Raw genomic sequence first — 6024 nt, 5'->3', positions numbered from 1 at the left:
ACCGAATATTTTAGGGTATGTCTCTGAGTCATAGTGCAAATATTCATGGTACATGATTTTTTCCAAGGAAATGCCAGGATAATGTGTGAATTTCTTACTAATTGCCTGCATAGCTGGGGTAGGTGTGGCCTCATTTAAATACAGGAGCAGAAAGAGAGAGAGAGAGAGCGAGTATATTCTTACTCCCTGCATGAATGAATTTAATTTTGCTTAAAGATGTTAGATGATAAACAGTGAGGAAGGTGAAAGAGTGGTCACATTAGGGCTGGTTCCAATGTTTCCCTAATTGCATCTTTAAGAGGGAGCAAATTTGTCTGGAAAGAGCTGTGAAATCCAGTGTCTCCTTGTTTGAACCACAGCTCTCCATGTGCCTCAGAGGGAACACAGGGTTGGTGTGAAAAGCACGTCTCCCAGACCATGTTCTCCCATCTTCTCACCATAACATGTAGTTATGGAAATGTGTGACGTGGTATCTTCATGGACTGTATTTCCCAACAGCTGCTGTGGGGCTGGCAGTCTCATGAAACAGTCCATGTAATATTACATGGAGAGGAGGGGAAACCCAGTACTTGGTGGCCATTTTCAGCTGCAATTCCGTTTTGTTGTCACCTCTAAGACCTGCTCCAAGTGGGCCCATAATCAGGAACTTCCTGGCACTGGCGGAGGAAGAGGAGTGCAGAGGGAGCGCACCGCCCCCGCCAGCACGATCCCGGTGGGGTCCCATCATGGCTCCCTCCCCCCTGTGCTGAGCGCCATGCCCCCAGGACATGTGGCAGCCCCGCCCCCGCCTGCCCTCCTCCCTCCCCCAGTGCCAGAGCATGAAACTCCACCAGTGCTTCCTGGTACCTACGGGACCGCCTCACCTGGTATGCCCCGTGGAGGACCTTAAGGTCCACAAATGACAACATTTTGGAGGTCCCAGGTTGCAAGGTGGTTAGATTGGTCTCAACTAGGGCCAGGGCCTTTTCAGTACTGGCCCCGACTTGGTGGAATGCTCTGTCACAAGAGACTAGGGTCCTGCGGGACTTGACATCTTTCTGCAGGGCCTGCAAGACAGAGATGTTCCGCCTGGCCTTTGGTTTGGACTCAGTCTGACCCTTATGTTTCCCCGCCCCCTTATGGTCTTGATTTATAGGCTACTTTTAAAATGATGCTGCATTTTAAATTGCATTTTAACCTGTATTTTAAATTGTCCCCCACCCCCAATATGTTTTTACTGTGATTTTATTGGTGTTAGCTGCCCTGAGCCCGGCTCTGGCTGGGGATGGCGGGGTATAATTAAAATTTATTACTATTACTATTATTATTATTATTACCTCTCCTTGGTAAATTACTATTCCTCTTCTCTCTCTCTCTCTCTCTTTGCAATTAAGAGCTTCTAGTGTTGCCTTTCTTCTAATTTTAGCCCCTTCCCTGTGGAATCTAGAATAATTCACCAAGTTGAGTGCTGAGTATACATTTATTGCTTGTTCACATACATGGAACTGCACCTTCTTGAACACAACTAGCTCACCATTCAGAACCCAGTCTGCTATTTCACATGCTGCAGCAGGGAAGGCACATTTTGAACTGTAGAAAAAAATAGGACAGTGTCTCAGATTTCAGCCATATTTCTGTTCTTTGGGTTAAACACCCTCTGTCTTTCTAAATATTTTACTGGGGTTATAATTTTTAACAATGCATACTTAAAATATATATCTTCTCATGCATATATTCTCAGCTTCCCAAATAATATGGACTTCTTTATAACAACTTAACCTCTAACTAGAATATTCTCAAACTGCAGTCTGCAAACCACAGGGCGTTTGCAAGCTTTGCTCAAGAGGTCTAGAGACACATTGTGGAACTGAAAAGGATATTTGTACCTGGTCATATGGTTATTAAAACATGAACTATGTATGTGACTTGATTTGTACAGTGGTACCTCGGGTTACATATGCTTCAGGTTACAGACTCCGCTAACCCAGAAATAGTACCTCGGGTTAAGAACTTTGCTTCAGGATGAGAACAGAAATTGTGCTCCGACAGCGCAGCAGCAGCAGGAGGCCCCATTAGCTAAAGTGGTGCTTCAGGTTAAGAACAGTTTCAGGTTAAAAACAGACCTCTGGAACGAATTAAGTACTTAACCCGAGGTACCACTGTAGAACAAAACATATTAATTAAGTGGCCCACCATGATCCCTAGCAATTTTCAAGTGGTGGGGTGGGCAGCTTGAGAACCACTGATTGTGCTAACCTGAAACTCGGATTTGGGTGGGGAAAGGTGAGTTTGTACTACAGGTGAGAGAGGGTGAAATCAAATATAGGGCAAGAAATTCAGGTTAAGGAAGAATAAGGAAGTGGGTTGCTGGGAACATCACTATTTATGCTGCTGCTTGATCTTATAATTGCTGTGTTTGCTTTTAAATCAGTGCAGAACAGGGTTTTGCAAGATAAATAAATACAACCGTGAGCCTTCAGCAATATTTGATAGTATGTGCAGGGGGGTGGGGTGAAATTAGGTTGGAACAAGCACAAAAGAATGTCACTGTTTTCATCTGTGCAATCACAGGTGGAAAGTTGCTCTGTAATGGCTGGCTATAAATCTACCCCAGATGACTCACTGAGAGCAAGGTTACTTCAGTCCACTGCTTTTTTTGGTTGCAGCCAAGAAATCCAGGCCCATGGGAAGATAGGACAAGGGTATCTTCTAAAACTGGCCATGGAATTGCTACCTATAGGAAGAGGTGCTTTGGCTGGTCTGTGGCCGGCAGACCACCTCCTCTCTCCTGCTCCTTCCTCAGATTTAGGCCTGGTACCAACACTCTGCACCATTTCCAGCCATACTGTAGGTGTGGTCAGTCATAATATGGAGGTATCAGCTTGCCTCAAGCAGCTCAGTGCCTCATATAAATTTGTGGGGGGGGGGGGTGTGGCAGAAAATGAACAGTGTCAGATCATACTACATGTTCTTGAGTCCTGCTCAAGAATTGGTAGACTTCCTTGGAGGAGATTTTTGGGTGGTATGGTATAATCATTGGGGTGTGGAATAATCTGTCCATGTAGGAAAATGACAGAAATCAAGCAGTGCAAGTTATGTGTATTTTGCAAAGGGGGATGTATTGTTATAGCAGTAGATATTTCACTTCACAATTTCGGGGGGGGGGGCGTGGTAATAAAACGTCTGCTATATTTAGACTGGATATTTCAGTACTGTTTGAGAATCATGACTTGGGGTTCTGGTTTTGGTGATGATGATCACCAAAAAGTATCATTGAAATCATTATTTTTCTGCATCCTAGATGCTTCTAAAGAAAGGCAGCATCAGTAGCTACAGAAAAAGAACATGACATCATTAGAGACAGGGTTTAAAATTCTATTCTTTGTGCTACCAATTAAAATGTTGCAATGCCCTCTATGTAATAATAATAATAAATTTTATTTTTCCCCCGCCCTCCCCGGCCAGTAGTACCTATATGATCACGCCTTAGCTTTTCTATAACAAGAGCTATTTTGTGTTTCTTAATTTGTGGTTTTGTAGAAGTCATTTGAGAAATTGCTGCTTCAAGAGACCAGCTGCAGAGGTCAGCTTCCATACCAGCAGTGATCACACATCTATAAGTGAAATAGGAGATATCTCCTGGATCTGAAAGGTGGGATGTAATCAGTGGCTGGAGTGTAGAACTTGGGAAGAAACATACATATCTCAACAGCCATAGACTTTCCTACTGACCTTAGGCAAATCAATCTCTCTTGATCTCTGTTTTTGTAAAATGGGAATAAAGGTGACTAACCTGATACAAAAAACGACAGAGTCTTGTGGCACCCTAAAGGCTCACGAATTCATTATGGCATAAGCTTTTGTAGACCATAGTAATCAAATGTGTGATGTGTAATCCAGAGTTATAGGTATATGTACACTTGGTTTGAAATTCAGAATCATATGGACAGTGATAATTATATAATTAACAGTGATAATTCACAGAACAATTCTTGATGGTGCTGCCATCCTGGCATTGGCAAGGCAATTCACACATGTAATGTGCTTGAAATCCTGTGTCTCGGATAGTGTTTAAAGTGATAGGGTTTAAACTCTTGCTGTAGTATAATTCAGTGGTTTCATGTTGCTGATAATTAACCTGATAGTATTCTGCAAGGATAAAAAGTACCGGTAGATGCACAATATCTCTTAGCTATGGAGTAGATAGCAGTTTTTAATTGTGTTTACTTGGAGAATTTATAGTCTGGTTTTCAACACTTTTTTCAACAAAACAAAGTATCAATAAAATTAACACAGTAACAATAAAACACTACAACGATAAAAACAGAGCACAAGCTTTAAAACAACATGTTATAAAAAACATTCTTGAGGAGATTGATGTCGGCAACTCGTTTAAAAGGTCCATGTCAAAGAGCCTGCTGTGTGCTTCCAGCCTGCAAGGGGGTAAAGTGTCAACCTCAGCTCCAAAATTTGGGTAGTACTGCCACCACTCCACCACTCTGGACATCCAGACTCAATATCTGCCAGCATGAGCAAGTTAGGATCTGGCCAACTCCTGGTGCAGCTGAGCACAAGGCCCCATATCCCTGGTTGGCCAGAGATACTATGATGTAACTCCTTCATCCTAGCTCAGCCAAGACAGCCAGCTGAACCAAGGTAGGCAGATCTTGCTGGCATAAGCCCTAGAAAATGAGTGCTCTAAGGGGCGGGGGGTGGGACTGGGCAGGGGGTGCTTAGGCTGGATCCTAAGCCCATTCATCTTGGTCATGTGACCTGGCAGCCAAGTAATAATAAATAATAATTATAATAAACCTTTATTGTCACTACACCACCTGTGTGCAGTGAAATTAAACGAGCCCCCCCCCCTCCATACACTCAGTCTTGTTCACGCTCAGAAGTCAATTACACCATTTTTTTCCATTCAGCAGCCCAACAGCCCACGGATAAAAACTGTTCTTTAACCTGTTGGTGTGGCTGACTATACTTCTGTATCTCCTGCCTGAAGGTAGGAGATCAAAGAAGTGCCAGCCAGGGTGTGAGTCGTCCCTAAGAATTTTCCTTGCTTTCCTGAGGCAGTGGTCTCCTGCAATGTCATCTAGTGAACTCCAAGGACAGCCCATGATGTCACGTGCTGTATTCGCCACCCTCTGTAGGGACTTCCTGTCCGTGGCTGTCAAACCAGCATATCACACTGTTATACAGTATGAAAGGACACTTTCTATTGTGGCCCAGTAGAAGGAGATCATGAATTTTTGTTTGACATTGTTCTTTCGCAAGACCCTGAGGAAATGGAGTCTCTGTTGGGCCTTCCTAACCACCTGGGTTGTATTGATTTTCCAAGTGAGGTCTTCACTGAGGTAAACTCCCAGGAATTTAAAGGAAGAGACTATCTCTCCACACACACACACCCCTGATATACAATGGGGCTAGTTCCTCTCAAGTCTGAGTTGAACAGCAAACATGGTGATATGAGGGCTTATCCACACTTACCTTTTGCCTCACTCTTTCCAGGCACGAGTCCACACTTTAAAGTTCTGGGCCCAAGTGCCCCCTTTTTCTTTTGCTCCAGAGCTTCCCCTGCAAAAACTTGCTCTTTAAAGCTGAATTGGAGCAAAGGTCAATTCAGGTTTTCTGCAGATTGCTGTTTGCTCCAAGTCAGCTTTAAAGAGTGGGCTTTCACAGGGAAAGCTCCAAAGCGCTTGGACACAGAACTTTAAAGCACAGACCATGCCTGGAAAGCAAGGAGATGTGGGCTGTGTACTCGTCATATATTTAGTGCACATGATTCCTCCTCCCCCGCCCTGGGAATTGTAGTTTAGCCCTCATAATCCCAAGCACCCTTAAACTACAGTTCCCAATATTCTTTGCAGGAACTCTTGTGGCCACCCCTAACTTGCTGGCTTCCCACTGGAACTATTTGAGGTTTGTAGTTGTTATTTCCACTTGCAGATGGGAAAGAGAATTGAAGGAGACTTGAACCAATGAGCTCCAGATTGAGCAAGGATTTGCATCAAACCTAGGTATACTTATACCAACCCAGTACTT

This window comes from Podarcis filfolensis (genome assembly GCF_964270895.1).
Source record: "Podarcis filfolensis genome assembly, chromosome: 5".
Lineage (NCBI taxonomy): Eukaryota > Metazoa > Chordata > Lepidosauria > Squamata > Lacertidae > Podarcis > Podarcis filfolensis.
The sequence above is the reverse complement of the archived record's forward strand: the minus strand, read 5'-3'. Positions refer to the sequence as shown.